A 20497-nucleotide genomic window follows, 5' to 3' on the forward strand; every position below is an offset into this window, starting at 1 on the left:
TTGGGGTTGGGGTTCACAATCTAAATTCCCTATCAGTATGTCTTTGGAATGTGGGAGGAAACCAGAGTACCCAGAGGAAACCCACGCAAACACAGAGAGAACATTCAAACTCTTTGCAGATGTTGTCCTTAGTGGGGCTTGAACCCAGGACTCCAGCGCTGCAAGGCTGCTGTGCTATCCACTGTGCCACCATGCTGCCCAAAGTAAGGCACTGCTGAGATTCGAACTCAGGATCTCCTGTTTACTAGACAGGCGCTTTAACCAACTAAGCCACAGCGCCACCAATGTTTCAGGAGACACATTTCAAAACCGGAGCAATACCACATTGTATCACAAAATATTATCCTAAATGGTACCATAGCTCAAATCCATATTCTAAATCCAAAGGTGTCTCAATAGCTTTTCACAAATCTTTTATGCCTGAGATTCTAGATTCTCTAGTTGACAAAAATGGTAGATACATTTTTCTGCTTATCACATGGGCAACACATAAACTCGTAATAGCTAATGTGTATTTTCCAAACCAAGGGCAACAGAAGTTTGGAGCTGAATGTAAAAGACGTCTTGATGAGTTTGCCGGCTCCTCTCCTGTGATACTTGGAGGCGACTTCAATATCCCAATGAACCCTGTGGTGGACGTTTCTTCGGGTAAGTCATCATACCATCTTCTATTAACAAAATAATATCTCAGTTGCATAGCATCAGACTAGTGGATGTCTGGAGGGTTCTTCACCCTGAAGCTAGGGATTATAGCTTTTTCTTAAAAATCCACAATATTTATAGTAGAATAGATTACTTCTTTGTTTCACATAAGCTACTTGACTTGCCAGTAGAGGCAGACGTGGGGTCGATACTCTGGTCAAACCATGCCCCTATATATTTTTCAATCTCACTTCATATTGCTGTGAGACCGGGCTTTTCATGGCACCTAAATGAAAACCTACTTCAAGATCCCATATGTAAGTCTGAGGTAGAACAAACAATATCAAACTTCTTGGCGGACGATGAGGAGGATACCACGTCTCCCACTATAAAGTGGGAAGCCTTGAAAAGTGTTGTAAGAGGTGTGCTTATTTCCCATGGTGCTCGGCTGAAAAAAGACAGAATCGCGGAAATAGCTAGTCTATCAGATCAAATTCACAAACTAGAAAACCAACATAAACGAGATCTCGAGGCCAATACGCTTGCAAAGCTCTCAACAGCTAGGCAAAAAGTGCTTGCTACATTAGACCAAAAATCTAAATGTTTTAATGAAAGACTCAGGAGTCGCTTCTACCAATTTGGTAATAAAAGAGGTAAACTTTTGGCAAGAGCTCTTAATCAGCGCAACTCAAATACTTACATACCCTTTATTAAAAATAAAATGGGGGAAAAAGTGTATAATACTAGAGATATTCTCTCCAGCTTTAGTGATTATTACAAATCCTTATATAACATAGCAGGGCATTATAAAGATGCACCACTACAATCACTCCGCAACAAAATCAAATAAATACTTACAACAAAACAAACTACCCTTACTATCAGAAGACAAATTATTTGATCAAGAAAAAGATTTCTCAGTGGAAGAGGTATCTGAAACCATTAGCGCTCTCAAACAAGGGAAGAGCCCAGGCCTTGATGGGTACTCAGCAGACTTTTCTATGAGGCTCACGACGTCGTTATTAAGGCCAATGTTCCTGAAGGTCTGTAACTTTGTTTCACTGGAGGGTTCTTTTCCTCCACAGGCGCTTACTGCTCACATCACGGTACTTCCTAAACCTGGTAAAGACCTTTCTACATGCAACAATTATCGCCCGATATCTCTGATAAACATAAATATTAAAATATATGCAAAGATGTTAGCAAATAGATTATGTCCCCTCTTGCCAAAATTGATAAATCAAGACCAAGATGGCTTTGTCCCAGGTCGAGAGGGAAGAGACAACACAATTAGAACTGTTTCCCTAATAGATAGCGTGGGTAAAGAGGGAGATCCCTTATGCATCATGTCAATCGATGCTGAAAAAGCTTTCGATCGGGTACATTGGGAATTTATTTTCCAGACCCTAGAGGGAATCGGCCTAAAAAAAAAACATATTACGTAGGTTCACCGCTCTGTATACCTCTCCCAGTGCCCAAGTCAAGGTTAATGGTGCACTCTCAAGCATGTTTCCAGTCAGAAATGGTACAAGACAGGGATGTCCACTTTCCCCCTTCTGTACATACTAACAATGGAGCACCTGGCTATAGCAATATGAAATAACCCTTCAATCAAAGGAATAAAACTACGGTCAGAAGAACATAAACTAGCACTCTTTGCAGATGACATACTTTTATATATCACATCCCCGTCAACAAGCCTGCCGAACATTATCCCGGAACTACATAAATTTGGCCTTTTAAGTAATTTTAAGATGAATTCCCACAAATCGAAGGTTTTAAATATATCAATACAACTCTCCTTGATTGATCAATTGAGGATAGCCTTTCCATTTAAATGGCGTTTTGACTCCCTCACTTAACTAGGTGTTAATATTACAGCTAAAACAACCCAGCTATTCAAAGCAAACTTTAAAATAGCCCTACAGAAAGCTGAATCGGATTTGGAGAGATGGCACAGGCTCCAGTTGTCTTGGCTGGGCAGGATTAACGTAATTAAAATGGACCTCCTGCCACGTCTCTTATATTATTTCCAAACAATACCTCTACACTTGCCAGCTTCCTTCTTCTCTCGCCTCAAACAAATGATCACCTGATTTATCTGGTCTCACAGTCGGGCACATACTTCGTATCTATTACTGAGCAGATCCAAGCAGACAGGTGGCTTAGGCCTCCCAGACCTCGCGATTTATAGCTATGCTTCAATAGGAACATGTTTCTTAGACTTGTACCATAGCAGAAATAGCAATAAATGGGTTAACTTAGAAAATGATCTCAATGGCTGTGATTCCCAGGTGGTCCTTGGGTAGGGGGGGAGGGACGAATACCCCCTTGCCCTTTCTCACCAGAAACATGTTATCTTTTATCAAATACAGAAGTAGGGGTCTTCAGATCACAACATTTCCGGGCCCTCTGATCCTAATATATGATAATCTCGCCTTTTCCGTGGGATTAAACAGAGAGATGTACCTAAATAAGAGTAGAGACACAAAACCTATTATTCATGATTATCTAAAACAAACAGGGATAAAATCTCTTCAAGAAATATTCCAAGACGAGGAACCACCTTCAGGCGCATGGCTCTTCTACGAACAATTGAAGAGCTTCATTTATACATTGTCAAAACAAACCAATATTGGTAGACCACTAGCTCCTTTTGAAATGCTTTGCATATCAGCAAACTCTCCAGACCATACTGTCTCATTGCTATATAAAATCTTCCAAGAAGGAAGGACCCCACTACAGGACTACCCAACGTTCTTCTCAAAATGGGAAATCGATCTGGGGAAATCTCTGTCACTTGAGGATAGAGTAAAAATCCTTCTATTCACGTTTAGGTCGTTGTTATATACGGTGTCGCCGGAGAGGAGCTATAAAATCTTGTCGAGGTGGTACAGGTATCCCTCCATGGTGCACTCTGTGTTCCCTACGGCCCCTGAGACCTGTTGGAGGTGCCTAAAAGAGACAGGCTCCTACGTACACATTTGGTGGAATTGTTCCCCCATGAATGATAGGTGGTTAGCTGTTTTTGAACTCCACAATAAGTTGTCAATTTCACAGATCCAACCCTCAGTAGGTCTAGCCTTGCTGTCCCTATGTGACCTATCGATATCTAGGTTCAAGAGGGGTCTACTCAGACACTTTCTTACTGCTGTTAGGAATTTAATTCATCGATTTTGGAAACAAGAGAAATTTCCTTCACGCGCTGAGGTTGTAGCAGAACTCAATGATATTTACAGAACAAATGATAAGTCAGATCTCAGGAAATACCGATAAAACATATAATACATGGGCCCCCTGGGTCGTATTTAGGGAGACACCTGAATTAGATCTTTGGCTTTTAAGAACCTGACGACCCGCATATTTGTACGTTTCTGGACCGCTTTGTCAATCTGTCACCCGGACGTTGGAGAGCTATGACAGCTACGTTTCCTTCCATGCATATCCCATCCTCTCTCCCAATCTTCTTCTCCCTCCCTTTCTTTTTCTTCTTCTCTACTTTCTCTGTTTGTCCTCTTTCTTATCTAGATTCAATTTTCTTTATCTTTTTTGAATAATTATCACGATACCGATAGGTGTTATTAAATATCTTTATTGTTCTTTTACTATTAACATTTCACAATATTATTATAATTAGCAATATCATTTGACAGAGTGCAAATCCATACAGATTTGTGGAGATGTTGTATTGTAATTCTCGACCAGTTTGTAAGCAATATCTGATAATTTGCTGATTCATTTGATTGTACTCCTGTACATTATGTTTCAATAAACTTAATTTATACAAAAAATATTTGCGTTGCCACTAAAGTCTTTTAGCACTTTGGCTAGGTTAATGTTGGTGTATGATGAGCGGGGGTCACGTGTTTGATTAGGGGAGGGGGGAGAGCTCAGAGGAGCAGCGTGCTTGTAAAAAAAGTTTTTATTTTCTAATGTTATGTATTGTAGTTGTCACGCTGCTGTTATACAGGAAGACGCAGCTCCAGTAGATGACAATAGAGTGGAGGGAGGACTGCACACAGCAGGAGCAGACCTGCAGCAGCAAGGCCACCACCAGGTGGCAGCGGAAATAGTAAAACAAGCGGGGTCGATATTAGTCTGTAGCGCAGTACAACAAGTCAGAAACAAGTCAAATGGGTCAATACCGGTCAAGAGCAGATATGCCTAAGACAAGAAACGAAACAGCAGGTCAGAGTACAAGCCAAGTCAGGTACCTAGGGAATCCAAACATGAAATGGGAACACAGAATCGAGAAGGAAAGAGGGGAATAAACAGACACGGGTACAGTCAGCAAAAGCAGCAGGACCAATCAGGGTACGAAGAGTCAGCTACACACGCCGTGTGTATCCGCCTGCAGGATACAGTGGAGCTTAATAGCAAACTTGAACCCAGAATGAGGCAGAGCAAAGTTAACCCTTGACATGATCAGCCCAGGGAAAAGGGCAGACAGTACTCAAAACCTGGACTGGATCATGACAGTAGTGCAGCGGTAGCACGGTACGCAGTACTGAGGCAGTAACGCACAAAGTTCAAACACAAAGTCTCTTTAATGTGTTCAATTGACTACATTAAAGTCCAGTTCTCACAAGTGCATATCATTAGTGTTCAGTTCACACCAGTCCATAGCACTACATAGTACACGGCATCTTTTAAATCACAGTCACTAAACACGCCGGACTTCCCTTTGTCCTGTTTCCGTGGGCGACTGCCGCACCATGTCAATGTCTCTTACTCACAGCCTCCTTTAGTTTGCAGTCACTACACACACTAGTCCAACTCTGACCAGTGTCTCTTTTACTCACACAGCCGTACACAGTCCTTGATATCCTCCGGGTTGCAGCCGAGAACCATATCCACCTGTTTGAAGCCATTACACACGCTAGTCCTCTTTCGGGCACAGGACATCCACCTCCAGTTCTCCTTCAGGCACAGGACATCCACATCTGAGACTAGTTACCATGGACTGCAGAACCGCTGTGTATGCTGCGGGTGCCAGGCCTATTGGCTCTGCTCTGTCCTGTGTTGCCTCACACAGGCTGTGCTCTGCAACACCAACTGCTCTGCACAGTTACAAGCATCAACTCCCTCTGGCCCTGACACAGGCTTGACCTGACACACCCCTATCCTATAATACAGGGCTTTTAACACAGAGACCTGTGGCATTCAGCCACATGGAAAACCTGGGCCGGAAATGAAACGGACTGCACTACTGACATACTGCAGTCAGTTTCAAAACACCATATCCCTGAGCAGGTTTACCCTACATCTGCCTTGGACACTAGCATGCATTGCAGCCACCGCTATGCCCGTGATGGCCATGCACTTCTATGGCCTTCAAATGCCTCTGTGTATAACCTGCGGAGAACAAACAGCGAACCCTACCTGTGACACCGGTCACTGCCTCATAGTATGCACATTGCGGCTAGCCAATCAGGGGGCAGGAAACATCCACAATGTCTAGACACAACGTTTTGTGCTATTGGCTGCTGAAATCATATGTCCTGCTCTATATAAAGAGTGGACATCTTGTTTTAGTGCCAATTTGTCAGTATAACAGCACAGAAAAGCTGCTCCTGATGCTTCTGCAGCGCCCCCACTGCCGCAGGGTCGAGGGGTACCCGGTACCGGGCCTCTGAGTCTCTGTTCTGGGGTTGTCACGGTGGCTAGACCCGGTCCGTGACCCTGCTGAGGGGCGTACAGTAATAGGTGTGGGTAGATGATGGTGGTGGTGATGCTGTAATGGTGCGGTGCAGTAAATAACGAGGACACCAGGTTGCAGTCTCTTTACCTCTTTACTGAAGATCTCTGGGTCCTCAGTCCGGAATCCGGATAACCAGGCTGCGCAAGTCCGGCCGGTCCAATGGCACCTCCAGAGTTCTCTTAACAGGTGGAAATCTGCGCCTTCCTGCTAGCGCTATGTGTTGTGGTCCTTCCCTGCTGTGCTTACGGAAAGTCCCCACAACTGTTGTGTCCGTTTCTTAAGTTCCCTCACAACTCGATTAGATGATGTTCTGCTAATCCTCCGTCCCTCCCTGATGTTACGGTTAAGACGGCACCTGTATGACGGGTAGGCTCGGAGCTCTTCCGGGACCCTAGAGTCGCCCCTCTCCACAAGTTGCCCCCCAAGACTGCATAGGTGATTTAGGTGAGACAGCCCGCCTTAAACTGACTGTCCTGCCGTTGGTTTAGAGTATTGCTTGAAGCTGAATATTGTAATACTCCCTCGGCGTTCCGGCCGCCGGTTGTGCGCCTCAGTAGGATGTTGCCTCGGTCTTACAGCACGACTCCTACTGGTATTCTCCTTCTTGCTTTGATCTCGTTTCTCACTCAGCACAATCTATCTCGCTTCCAATCCCTCCTTGGGTACCGCCGCTATACTGAGCAGGCACGGTCCCGTTACGTTCGCTCAAGTTGCCAGGCCTCTGTCAGGATCCCACCCCTGACAGGGACCCTACCGAATCTTCTCCCACAACACCCTCTGCCACAAGGTGTTGCCTGGTTCCAACCCAGTCAGCTTTCTGTCTAACTTCCTGCCTGACCCCCAGTTTACCCACAATGGTGGGGAGTGGCCTAATGAATAGAACCCTTAGCTCCCCCTGGTGGCCCGGCTGTGAAATGTATTGGTGTCTGTGATACCTGGTCAGATGAACTCCTTCAGTGCCATCGGACGTACCATAGCTCCCCTTAGTGGCGGAGCCACAGTACTGCAACGACCAGGACTCTGGGGCGCTGCACTCCCCCCTGGTTAAATCCAGTACTCCTGGACTGGGAAGAAAACAACAATACAGGTTAGCAAAAAGACATACAATTTTGTTGAGTGCAATAACAATAAGCATACTGGAACAGAGCTTCCCTTTATGGGAGGTGAGGACACTTGAACATTACAAACATGGTTAAATATCATAGCAACATGCTATAAGTAACTTTTCTTACCCAACCGGGTATTCTACTTAGTACAAAGGTTCAAACAATAGTTTAACTTTGCCTTTAAGGACGTACACTCTGAATGCACTAAAGACCTTCTTATAATCACATTATAAGGCAATTTTAACTTTTCATTCTCCTTCTTTAAATCTGCAGGACCGCCTGTCCTAACGGCACCAGACCTTCTTCCTCTCCTTTCTGTTACAGGACCGCCCCGTTCAGCCCGGGCCTACTGCCTTTTCAACTACTATACACAGTATAGAACATAACATTACTTTCAGTTTTAGATCCATGAGCCATCTCTATATGGCTCTGTGACATCACACTCCGGGATCGCCTTTGCTGGGGTCAAAGGTCACGTGGTTTGCGCATTGAACTCCGAGGCGTACAGCAGGTTTCGAGTAAGCTGACCTCAGGTCAGGTTTATTAATGTGAAAGCAACAAAACAAAACATAAAAATAAACCCTAGCCTGTCCGGCACTAACTCAACCAATGCGTTACTAAACTAACAACTGGGGGGGCTGCTCCCTCCCAGCTAACATCACACAGTACGTTACAAGCACCAACCATTCGTGGAGGTACCTTATGGGAGCTCCTGCTCCAACTGCTGACTCCTTGTCAGTCCTCTGGGGAAGCTGCCTCACGGGAATCCCCAACTTGCCTTTATGGCATAACTTCGTTAGTCCAGACCCTCCGGAGGACTGTGGCTTCCCCAAGTTCCACTGTGCGCGGCTCAGGGATCCGGTCCTCCTCCCAGGACCTCCCACGCCAGCACGCGCTTTCCAGGAAGCCTCCTCCCAGGCTTCCAACACAGGAACATACACAGCCCGTACACTGGGCCCTCAGGGAGACCATGTGACCCACACCCTGGCCACACTATGTACCTGTAACCACGCCCACAGTAATGGATCACATGGGCTGGTCATGTGATCCTGACATCACTGCAGGTCCTCATAATCCTGCAAGGAACAAGGTACAGTGAGTGCCCTCACACAGTGGTGAGGAATATGGGTCGCCAGACCCCACATCAAGGGAGACTACTTATAGTACAGAGGACCTCCTCCTCTGCGACACATACCTCCCATTAACCACCATGCCGGACACTGTCTCATAATTACATCCACGCATACAACTGCCATGGATTCTCACGGCCTCAATACGAGTCCGTGCGCATCCTGGGGAAACCATGCAGTGCCCCCTACCTGTTACAGGGGTCACTGTATCACATATCCCCCCCCTCTGTTCAAACTTATGGGGTTGAACACCTGTCACACACTTGGGGACCCGAGACCGGGTACGCAAGTCACCTTGCCCTTCCAGCCGAGAGGGCCCACTCAGTCGGGTTTGGGCATCACGGTCAATCTGGCGTCGCAATCCCCTTGCACCCATATGACCTGTCTGGTTTGACTCTTTGTCAACACGTCCGCTACCAGGTCTCCCACCTAAGTCACTCAGGCCTGAGCTAACTGAGACGACACTACTTTTATCTCTTTCATCAGGCCTCTTTCTGTAACCTCTCTGCTGGCCATTTCTTCCACGGTATTTATATCTTCTGTTAGTTTCATCTTGAGGACCTTCAGCCCTTAGCGAACCTCTTCGCCTCTCTAACCCGTGAGATGATGCTGGCGGCCACCTGTTTCCCATTTTCTGCAGCTCTTTATGGATCTGTTCCCTTTCACGTTTTAGCTGCACGATTTCTTTTAGGTACGCCACGCGATACCCCAGCAGCATCCGGATATTCTCAATGCTCTCCACGGACCCGACAATAAGGCATGGTACCATCCCATCTTCACCCACGTCCTGGGCCTCGTCATCTGCCGGAATCCTTAGCCTCTTCACACCGGATTTATTCACCATCTCCTGCATCACTTTCCCAAATCAGCCAATGAGCTTCGCTACCAGAGCCCTGGGCACTTGGACTGTGTCCTCTACCAAGCCCAGACGACTTTGAGCTTTCCTGGCTTGCTCCAAACAACGAGTGGCCTCACCATTCCCCAACAGGACCATCTGTTTCGTGCGGAGGCACCGTAGGTGCATGTCCCTCAGGACAGCCACCCTCTTCACTGTGACTTCCTTAGTAGACAGTATCACCAACTGTTTCGTCTCCAGTGCCCAGTGCACACTACACGCTGCTACTGCCGTTTTAAAGGCCTCATGCACACCCTCACGGGTACATGCATCATGCGGCTCTTCGGGTACATCTATCACGCACTTGAAGAGCGGAGTCTCACTTTCTTCAGGAACGGATGGCTCCTGCTTTGCCATGGACCTTTCCATCAAGACACCTGTCACAACCGGGTGACTATCTTGTTCTGCTTTTAGCGCCAACTCCTCTTCAGCTTTACCCTCTTCCAGACCCCGGGTCAAGATGGGCATTAGCAGCTTCACCTCGTTACCACTCTGGTACTGACACGAGAAGTCTGCGGCCACCACCTCTTTTCCTTGTAGAGGGCCTTTCAGTGCTTCTCTGAGCACGTCAATGTCTTCCTTTAGGGTCTGATACACATTTTGCCATCTGAACAGGTGACCTCTGAGCTCAGAGACTTCCTTCTCCAGCTCATCCACTCTGCACTCAGCTGCTTGTCTCAGGAACCTTTCTCGTTCGAGATGGTCGTTCACCGTCTCTTTAACCAGTTCTATCTCGCTCCTCCCATCCTTTGGACTGGTGGAACATCCAATACTTGAGGAGGTATTTACTTCAGGCACCACCTCCTTGGTGGCCTCCTCCACTTCTGCACCCTCAGACTCTGCACTGTCAGGGTCGGCCCTCTCTTGGGTCTCAGCGGTGACATCATTAGGTTCGTCCCTTTTTCCTGGGACTTCAGAGTACTTCATACACCCCAGGTCCTCAGCATCTTCCATCAATTCCTCACACGGACCAACCGGTTCAGCCCCTTTGGCTCTTTTATGTCTCCGGCGATGGGAGGAAGAATTGCCTGAGTCAACCTTATTACACTCTTTTCCACTGGTATCACCGTCTGAATGGGAGTCACCACCATCCGTCACCACAGGTCCTGGACCCCGTCCTCCACCCGTTACTACAGGTCCTGCACCCCATCCTCCACCTGTCACCACAGGTCCTGGACCCCGTCCTCCACCCGTCACCACAGGTCCTGGACCCCGTCCTCCACCTGTCACCATGGCACATGCGCTTGTTACTGACCATGACTTGTCACAGTCACCCCCAGAGTCTGTGTCACACTCCACAGTACAATGACCCCGCAAGTCACTCTCTGTCTGGGTGTCAGCTCCACTTGTTTTATCCACCAGACTACTACCAGTCGTATTGTGGCACACTTCAGGTGACGTCAGGTCAGTTAGTTGGGCAGTCGCACCTTTACCTCTGGTCACCAACATGTCTGACCTTACAACTTTGGGAGGAACTAATGCTAACGTTGTGTCACTAGGTTGGGCCCATTCACCATTTCCCTTGGTCAGGCCTACCTTAGGACTGTCAACTCCAGGGGGCACATTCTCAACATTCTTACCTCCCATCCACATTATATCCACAAAGACTTCACCCTTTTCCCACATTGCTTCCAAGTCTTGTCCTATTACCATAGGACACGGCAAGTTCGGGACTACAGCCACCTCATGGTATGTGGAAACACCAGCTGCGACAACATAGAGAGTGGCTACCTGAAGACGTTTAGTGTCCCCAGGTGACACAGAATTCCCTGGAAGGGTTCTCAGCAAAGACACTTCTCTCCCCGGGTCTATCAACCCCTGCACACACTCTCCATCCAGCCAAAAAGGACACAGTCGTGACTCCTCACTGATTGCCGCCCCTTTTTTGGCTCTGCCCCCTTTTTGGGCAAGTGCTCCGCCTTTTGACACCACCCCCGTTCGGGATTCAGCCCCCTTTCGGGATTCCACTCCTTTTCGGGCCATTACCCCTGTTCGGGTTACCGCCCCTTTTTGGGACTCCGCCCCCTTTTGGGCAACCATCTCCATTTGGGTCACTGCTCACTATTAGGGTTACACCCCTTGCTGGGATACACCCCGCGGACCCAGGCCCCAGTTCGCACAGTACACCCCTTTGTCTCTGGGCTTGTACTGGCCCTTTAAGAGTCAGCACAACTTGGAAGAAAAGGGAAAAAAAAAAACTCTTTTTTTTTCTTTTACATGTCACTTCACCAGCTCCTGCTGGTACTGCCACCGCTCACGCTGCAGTCACACCCAACCGGCACCTCCGGCTGCCAACCACAAGCCACTGCAGCTCTGCCTGCTGTGGAACCTCTTGCCGCCACTGCAGCTACGCTCCACAAGGCTCTACCGCCGACTTCGTGGACCCGCCGATCCACAGGACGCCGCTTGTCCCCTTCGTAACCCCGCCGAGTTACAGCCAGACGCTTGTCAGCTTCGTAACCCTGCCGAGTTACAGCCAGACGCTTGTCAGCTTCGTAACCCCGCCGAGTTACAGCAATCAACTCCACGTGTGCCCGCGTTCTCCACCACAATGTGACATCACACTCCGGGATCGCCTTTGCTGGGGTCAAAGGTCACGTGGTTTGCGCATTGAACTCCGAGGCGTACAGCAGGTTTCGAGTAAGCTGACCTCAGGTCAGGTTTATTAATGTGAAAGCAACAAAACAAAACATAAAAATAAACCCTAGCCTGTCCGGCACTAACTCAACCAATGCACCAAAAAGAGCAAACGGGGGCACCACGGTCGGTGGGACTCAAACCTAGGCCCAGAAAACACTATGTAACATATAAAGAGAAAAAAGATGGGCCTAACAAAAACGGGAGTCACCACCATGCAAATAACAGGATAACAGCTTTATTCCACACATATGCAAAAGACAGAACATTTTTTAAAACATTAAAAACAAAGGGATGTGGCATATCCCTGTACAAACAAAAGGCCCATAATACGGCCGCAGCACCGCATCACTCTCAAAGGGGTATTTATTTACACATGCCCAAAATAATACATAGTCTGTCCCACAGGCTCATGTGATGGCTAAGAATAATAAACGAAAATGACCAGCTCCCTAAATGCTAACTGTCACTTAGATGTTAAGATGCAATGCATACCTGATAGTGATATGCAATCTGGAAAGGGAAAAAATGCACACAATTTTACACATGATTCAATGACCAGACTTGGACAGCATGCTGTAGATAAACATGGATGAAATACCCACCAGAAGAGGGAGAACCATGACCTGGAGCGCAAAGACAAATGCAATAGCACAGAAATACCACAGATTACTTGCACGGGCATGTGTACCTTTTTTCTTTTTTCTCTTTATATGTAACTCAACCAATGCGTTACTAAACTAACAACTGGGGGGGCTGCTCCCTCCCAGCTAACATCACACAGTACGTTACAAGCACCAACCATTCGTGGAGGTACCTTATGGGAGCTCCTGCTCCAACTGCTGACTCCTTGTCAGTCCTCTGGGGAAGCTGCCTCACGGGAATCCCCAACTTGCCTTTATGGCATAACTTCGTTAGTCCAGACCCTCCGGAGGACTGTGGCTTCCCCAAGTTCCACTGTGCGCGGCTCAGGGATCCGGTCCTCCTCCCAGGACCTCCCACGCCAGCACGCGCTTTCCAGGAAGCCTCCTCCCAGGCTTCCAACACAGGAACATACACAGCCCATACACCGGGCCCTCAGGGAGACCATGTGACCCACACCCTGGCCACACTATGTACCTGTAACCACGCCCACAGAAATGGATCACATGGGCTGGTCATGTGATCCTGACATCACTGCAGGTCCTCATAATCCTGCAAGGAACAAGGTACAGTGAGTGCCCTCACACAGTGGTGAAGAATATGGGTCGCCAGACCCCACATCAAGGGAGACTACTTATAGTACAGAGGACCTCCTCCTCTGCGACACATACCTCCCATTAAACACCATGCCGGACACTGTCTCATAATTACATCCACGCATACAACTGCCATGGATTCTCACGGCCTCAATACGAGTCCGTGCGCATCCTGGGGAAACCATGCAGTGCCCCCTACCTGTTACAGGGGTCACTGTATCACAGGCTCCTAAGAGGACTCACTAACTAACCCCGTACGGGTTCACTGTCTGTCCCCAGGTTTCTATCATCATTATTAAACATTTCTCACAATTAACTTGTTAAATAAACATAACTTCTTCATATAAGCATCTTCATCATTTTTTTTTGTCAAGACATTATTACTTTCTGTCTTAAAGCAATATCACCCTTTAAGTGCAACAGGTGAACGTCCTCTTTAAAAGGTGACCAAGTCTCCATGAGGTAGCATATCTTCTCAAGCTACCAGTCCGTACTCAGCAAAGGCTCCGGTGCGGTAACTTCACAAAGAGTCCTTCCTTAAGTAAAACCAGTAGGGAGCACCTTTAAGAAGGTGCAAACTATTTACAAGCAGTTTGTATCATGCACTGTTCATGATTGCGGCAGTTCTGGAAACTTGTGCAAAACTTAGAAAAAGTAAACAAAACAATAGGGATCCCGGGTCAACAAAGGGATCCCCTTAAGAGTTAACCCTGGACGGGTCTAGCAGCAAAAAATCAGGAAACGAACAAACAGTTAAGGAACTATTTACATATAATGCAGTTTCTTACTCATTTTTCGGTAGCCCCCACCGAGGCTTCACCTGGCAGGTGGCCCTCTGCAGGCCAGGCAGGTCGGACTCCAAGCTCACTCCCGCGGCCAGGTGCACCCCGTGGGTTCGGGTCTCCTGCACGACCAGGTCGTGCGCTGCGATGAGTGTCTGCGTGGGTCGATGGATAATGCTGGCAGCAGCGGCGGCAGCAGTGGCTTCAGCGGCGAGCTCCTCCCGCTCGGTGCGGGATACCGCCAGAACGGCAGTGCAGCGCTGCATATCCCGGGCCCACCAGCCGCTCCCCTTAAGTGCCGGCGGTATGTGACCACATCCCCCGGGTTCAGGAAGGACTTGGCGCCATCTCCACACAGGCAGGGCTCCACTTCATCCCGGGTGATGCGGACTCTCAGGGCTGTCCCGATCTCCTGCACGAAGCCCTTTCCCGTCTGGGGCAGGTAAACAACCACAACGCCCCACTTCGGCAGGGAGCCCTCCAGCAGTTCTCCTCGCGCCTCCCGCTCCACTTCTCGCTGGAACTCCGCGATCAGGTGGTTCCGATATTCCCCCCAGGGGAAGGGCCCGAGGTCATGCCCCCCCGGTGCATTGGTGCCAGACGGCGGGGACATCGGGGCGCCACTGGTCGCAGCAGTGGCCGGGTCGTGTGCAGGGGTGAGGTGGTCTCCCCGGGGATCGCGGCACTGGGTACTTTCACTTGCGGTAGCTCCTCCGGTGCCGCTCCCCTCTCCTGTGGAAGGCGTACGAACCGGGGACCATTCAGGCACGGGATGCCCCATCGGCAGCTCCCAGGGATGCAAGTCCTCCAGCGGGGGCATATCGGAATAATCCGCTGGTGACGGGGGTCGATGCGGGGCCATTCTTTTCTGCAAGCCTTCCTTGGTCTCCAGTTCCACCTCACCTGAGTCATAGTTTCGTTTCTTCGGTTTCCATCCAGCATAGAAAATCAGAAGGCGGGTCTCGACTGCTGACGGACACGTCCTCAGAACACAGCAATATTTAGACTGGGCGGTCATTGTTGTTCGCGGTCTCCAGCTTGCCTACGCTCACTCCACGCCCCTCTTCTTCTCCTGCGCTCTCCTCAGCGCTGTAATGGCGGCGGATTTTGGCGGCAAATGGCACAGCACAGTCTTTGCAATAAAGTACAGTCCCAAGCACAGTAAATCACAGTTCTAAGGCACACATGACCTGATCCTTCAGGCTTAAGTAGATCCTGTTCGTGACGCCAAGTTGCAGCGCCCCCACTGCCGCAGGGTCGAGGGGTACCCGGTACCGGGCCTCTGAGTCTCTGTTCTGGGGTTGTCACGGTGGCTAGACCCGGTCCGTGACCCTGCTGAGGGGCGTACAGTAATAGGTGTGGGTAGATGATGGTGGTGGTGATGCTGTAATGGTGCGGTGCAGTAAATAACGAGGACACCAGGTTGCAGTCTCTTTACCTCTTTACTGAAGATCTCTGGGTCCTCAGTCCGGAATCCGGATAACCAGGCTGCGCAAGTCCGGCCGGTCCAATGGCACCTCCAGAGTTCTCTTAACAGGTGGAAATCTGCGCCTTCCTGCTAGCGCTATGTCTTGTGGTCCTTCCCTGCTGTGCTTACGGAAAGTCCCCACAACTGTTGTGTCCGTTTCTTAAGTTCCCTCACAACTCGATTAGATGATGTTCTGCTAATCCTCCGTCCCTCCCTGATGTTACGGTTAGGACGGCACCCGTATGACGGGTAGGCTCAGAGCTCTTCCGGGACCCTAGAGTCGCCCCTCTCCACAAGTTGCCCCCCGAGACTGCATAGGTGATTTAGGTGAGACAGCCCGCCTTAAACTGACTGTCCTGCCGTTGGTTTAGAGTATTGCTTGAAGCTGAATATTGTAATACTCCCTCGGCGTTCCGGCCGCCGGTTGTGCGCCTCAGTAGGATGTTGCCTCGGTCTTACAGCACGACTCCTACTGGTATTCTCCTTCTTGCTTTGATCTCGTTTCTCACTCAGCACAATCTATCTCGCTTCCAATCCCTCCTTGGGTACCGCCGCTATACTGAGCAGGCACGGTCCCGTTGCGTTCGCTCAAGTTGCCAGGCCTCTGTCAGGATCCCACCCCTGACAGGGACCCTACCGAATCTTCTCCCACAACACCCTCTGCCACAAGGTGTTGCCTGGTTCCAACCCAGTCAGCTTTCTGTCTAACTTCCTGCCTGACCCCCAGTTACCCACAATGGTGGGGAGTGGCCTAATGAATAGAACCCTTAGCTCCCCCTGGTGGCCCGGCTGTGAAATGTATTGGTGTCTGTGATACCTGGTCAGATGAACTCCTTCAGTGCCATCGGACGTACCATAGCTCCCCTTAGTGGCGGAGCCACAGTACTGCAACGACCAGGACTCTGGGGCGCTGCACTTCTCCTGGGTGGTGATTCAGCAAGGCATATGTCACCTTGTCACTTAGTGGCACAGAACTTCATCTGTATGTTGAGCTGTTTCAGAGTGAAAAAAACTTTTTTTCAGTTGCTAACATGATTCAGAACGCCATATCTCACCTTGTAATTTAGTGGCAGTGAAATTCATCTTTATGCAGAGCTGTTGCAGAGTAAAAAAAACTATTTTTTTCTGTTACAAGCGTGATTCAGCGCGCCATATCTCACCTTCTCATTTAGTGGCGGTGAAAGTCATCTCTGTGAGGAGCTGTTGCAGAGCAGAAAAACTATTTTTTTCTGTTACAAACATGATTCAACATGCCATATCCCACTTTCTCGTTTTGTGGCAGTGAAATTCAGCTGTGTGCAAGATCATGCAGCATGAGAAAGGATACATTCTTCAGTTACTAACGTGATACTGTAGGGGAGATCTAACTTTGAAATTTATTGGAGCATATATTCTTTGCTAAATAGGCCTCATTCAAACTGAAAAAAATATTTCTTATGTTTCTATCATGAGACAGTAGGGGAGATCTCAGTTTGAAATAGTTTGGAACATACGTTCTTTATTATACAGGCTGCTAAAAAATACTTTCTTTTGTTAATAATGTGATACAGTAGGGGAAATCTCAGTTTGAAATTGTTTGGAGCATATATTCTTGGTTATACAGGCCTCATCAACACTGAAAAAATTATTTCTTCAGTTACTAATGTGATACAGTAGGGGATATCTCACTTTGAACTTGTTTGGATCATATCTGCTATGTTATACAGGCCTCATCCACACTAAAATATACTTTCTTCTGTTACTAACGTGATTCAGCAAGCCATACTTCACATTGTTATTTAGTGTTGCTGAAATTCAGCTGTGTGCACAGTAAAAAATCTAATTTGTTGTTGCTATTAGTATGCTCCTACCACACTGAGCAACATGAATTGGAAAAAGCAATGTCGGCGTGGAAGGGGGAATAGGCTTTGTGTTAAAGGTGTACCTGGGGTAGGTGGTAATCTTAGTGAACCAACGCCACCATGTCCTAATCAAACACAACTGACAACTTCTGTTACTGGATGCGCTACTCCACTCACTTTCTTTGGCAGACAGACAGCGGAACGCCTTGTTGATGAGGGCCAGAAAGACCATGTGCTTCAGTGGGTGGCAAGCGCAGCTTCAAGTGGTCTCTCCTTCTCTTCCTCCACCTCAACATGACACACAGTACAATTCACAAAGGTGGCACCCTAATTACCCTTGTTTCCCCCAGCATCACAATTCACCAACCGCCCAACAGTCAGTAGGGAACCACAAATGGGTGAGTCTGCAGAGCTGTTCACACATTCTATGCCATGGGCATCAGAAGTGTACTCCAAAGATTCACAGAGTCAAGAGGAGGAAATCATCTGCACGATGCCCAACATTTTTTAGATTGGATCCGGGGCAGGACAAAATAGGGTCCGAGCAGCATCCTGACCCTCGTCACCAGACGCTAACCAACGGGGAAGGAGATGATCCTAATGAGACTCAGTTATTTGAGGCTCACACAGATTGTACTGTCAGGGCAGGAAGAGGAAGAGAGTCAATGTCAGGGCGCGAAATGGTATATCAAAGAGGATTATAATGAAGTTGTAGATCCCATTTGGTGTGAACACAGAAACCCACAGCTGAGTAGGTCATCTGAGGAGGAGGAAGACGAGGAGGTTAATTTGCGTCCTATGGCATAGACACGGAGTGATGCAACCATGAGACAAGCACTGCATTCTCAGCCACAGCTGTGGCCAGCAGCGTTCACGGGTCACAGCTTGCAAGGGTGGTGAGGGCTGCCTAGCCTGGGCTTTTTTTGACACCGCAAAGGATGAGCCAACTCATGTTATCTGTCAACTTTTTAAAAAAAAACGAGTAGAGGGAAAAAGTGCAAAAATTTGACTACTACATGCATGAACCTTCACTGTTGTGAATTCTATTTTTGGGCTCCCTCTAGTGGTCACAAGCGGTACTGTGTAGTGTTGTCTTTCTGCTGGTTGGCTGCATCAGCTGGTTCGTTATCCTTGGTTGGTTTCCTATTTAGCTCACCTGGAGACTCAGTTCCTTGCCTGCTATCAATGTATTCAGTGCTCTTCAGATTCCTTGTGTCTACCTTGCTCCCAGTCTCTCCAAGACAAGCTAAGTTTTTGTTTGATCATTTTTTGATTATCAGTGTTCATTATGTTTTTTAGTCCAGCTCGCTAAAATGTGATTTCCTTGCTTGCTGGTTGCTCTAAGGGACTGAGGTTCTCCCCCCACACCGTGAGTTGGTGTGGGGGTTCTTGAAATCTCAGAGTGGATATTTTGTAAGGGTTTTTTACTGACCGCATAGATTCCCTTTTCTATTTTCTGCTATCTAGTATTAGTGGGCCTCATTTGCTGAATCTGCTTTCACCCCTGTGTATGTGCCTTCCTCTTACCTCACCGTTATTATCTGTTGGGGGCTTCTATATCTTTGGGGATTATTTCTCTGGAGGCAAGAGAGGTCTTTCCTTTCTCTCTAGGGGTAGTTAGTTCCTCAGGCTGGCTCAAGACGTCTAGGATTTTTAGGCACGTTCACCGGCTACTTCTAGTGTGTTTGGATAGGTTCAGATTTGCGGTCAGTCCAGTTTGCCACCTCCCTAGAGCTTGTCCTATGTTTGTTACTTAGCTGGAGTAATTTGTGATCCTCAACCACTAAGGATCATAACACTTCACATACGCAATCAACATGCATTACTCTGGCAATCCAACTGCAAAAATATGCAGACCAGTGGTCCTCAACAACCATCAGCCGACTAATCAACCGCATCTGCTGCTTCTTCCTCCTCCTCTGTTACTGTGTCAATTATTGTGATGCAGGTCTCCGACTACAGAACCTCTGGTTCTTTACCCACTCGTCAGGCTGAGTGAGAGCCCGTCAGTTGTAACAGAAGTGTACATACCTGCTGTTTTTGACTGATCTCAGAGAATGAGCACACCACAACTTTATCAATCCACATAACATCTCCACCTGCATCTAACTCACAGTCCAGCAGTTTGTCCTGTTCATGGTACTCCGCCAACTCTCAGCATTGTGGTTAGCTCTCAGTCCCGCAGTAGTGGTAATGCAAAGGATTGTTTTCTCCTATACATGACAAAGCTAAGAGGTTGAACTCCAGCATCTCCAATCTGTTGGCCACAGAAATGCTGCCTTTCCATCTGATAGATAGAGACGGCTTTTGAAAGCTGATGGCCATCGAGGTCCCCCAGTAACAGTTGTCCAGTCGGCATTACTTCTCTAAGAAAGCTGTGCCTATGCTACACCAGCATGTTGCAGACAAAATCACCCATCCCTTGACTAAATCTGTGTCTGACGGGGTACATTTCACCATAAACACTTGGAAGAGTAAGCATGGCCAAGGACGTTACATCTCGCTGACTGGGCACTGGGTGACTCTGGTGGCTGTGGGGGCAGGTGGGGAAGGGGCTGCTGTACAAGTCTTGGAATCCCCAAGGCTTGCTGGATAAACCTCTGTATTTCACACTTCCTGCACTGCTTCAGCCTCCTCCACATCCTCTAGGGCCTCCACCTGTGCCCTGAACCTCTGCCTTAATGAGACACGCATTCCAACAGTGCAGAGCGAATCCTCAACACCACCTTACTGTGCAGCCAGGGCCCACTGCAATCAGGCAATGATAAAATTGATATGCCTTGGAGATTGCAGTCATACAGCTGAAGAGTTTTGGACAGCTCTCCAGGCCGAGTTTGAGCAATGGCTGTCTCTACTGAGCCTTGATCTAGGGAAAGCCTTGTCTGATAATGCTTCCAACCTGGTGGCGGCCCTAAGCTGAGGCAACTTCACACACATGCTTTGCATGACTTACATCCTCAACCTGGCTGTACAGCAATTTCTCCTAGCCTGTTATGATCTGGTGGCCTAAGAGCAGCATGGGACGTACTCTGGAGAAGGTGGTACCTGTACTGACCG

The 20497-nt window shown here is 48.2% G+C and overlaps 1 non-coding gene across 1 annotated transcript; it reads right to left on the reverse strand.

The window, feature by feature from the left end:
* Nucleotides 1-206: 206 nt before the first annotated feature.
* TRNAT-AGU (transfer RNA threonine (anticodon AGU)) lies at nucleotides 207-280 on the reverse strand. The gene has a single exon. It is a non-coding gene; the product is annotated as a tRNA-Thr (tRNA).
* Between the last annotated feature and the right edge of the window lie 20217 nt (nucleotides 281-20497).

The sequence above is a fragment of the Ranitomeya variabilis genome, chromosome 7, assembly GCF_051348905.1.
Source record: "Ranitomeya variabilis isolate aRanVar5 chromosome 7, aRanVar5.hap1, whole genome shotgun sequence".
Taxonomy (NCBI): Eukaryota; Metazoa; Chordata; class Amphibia; order Anura; family Dendrobatidae; genus Ranitomeya; species Ranitomeya variabilis.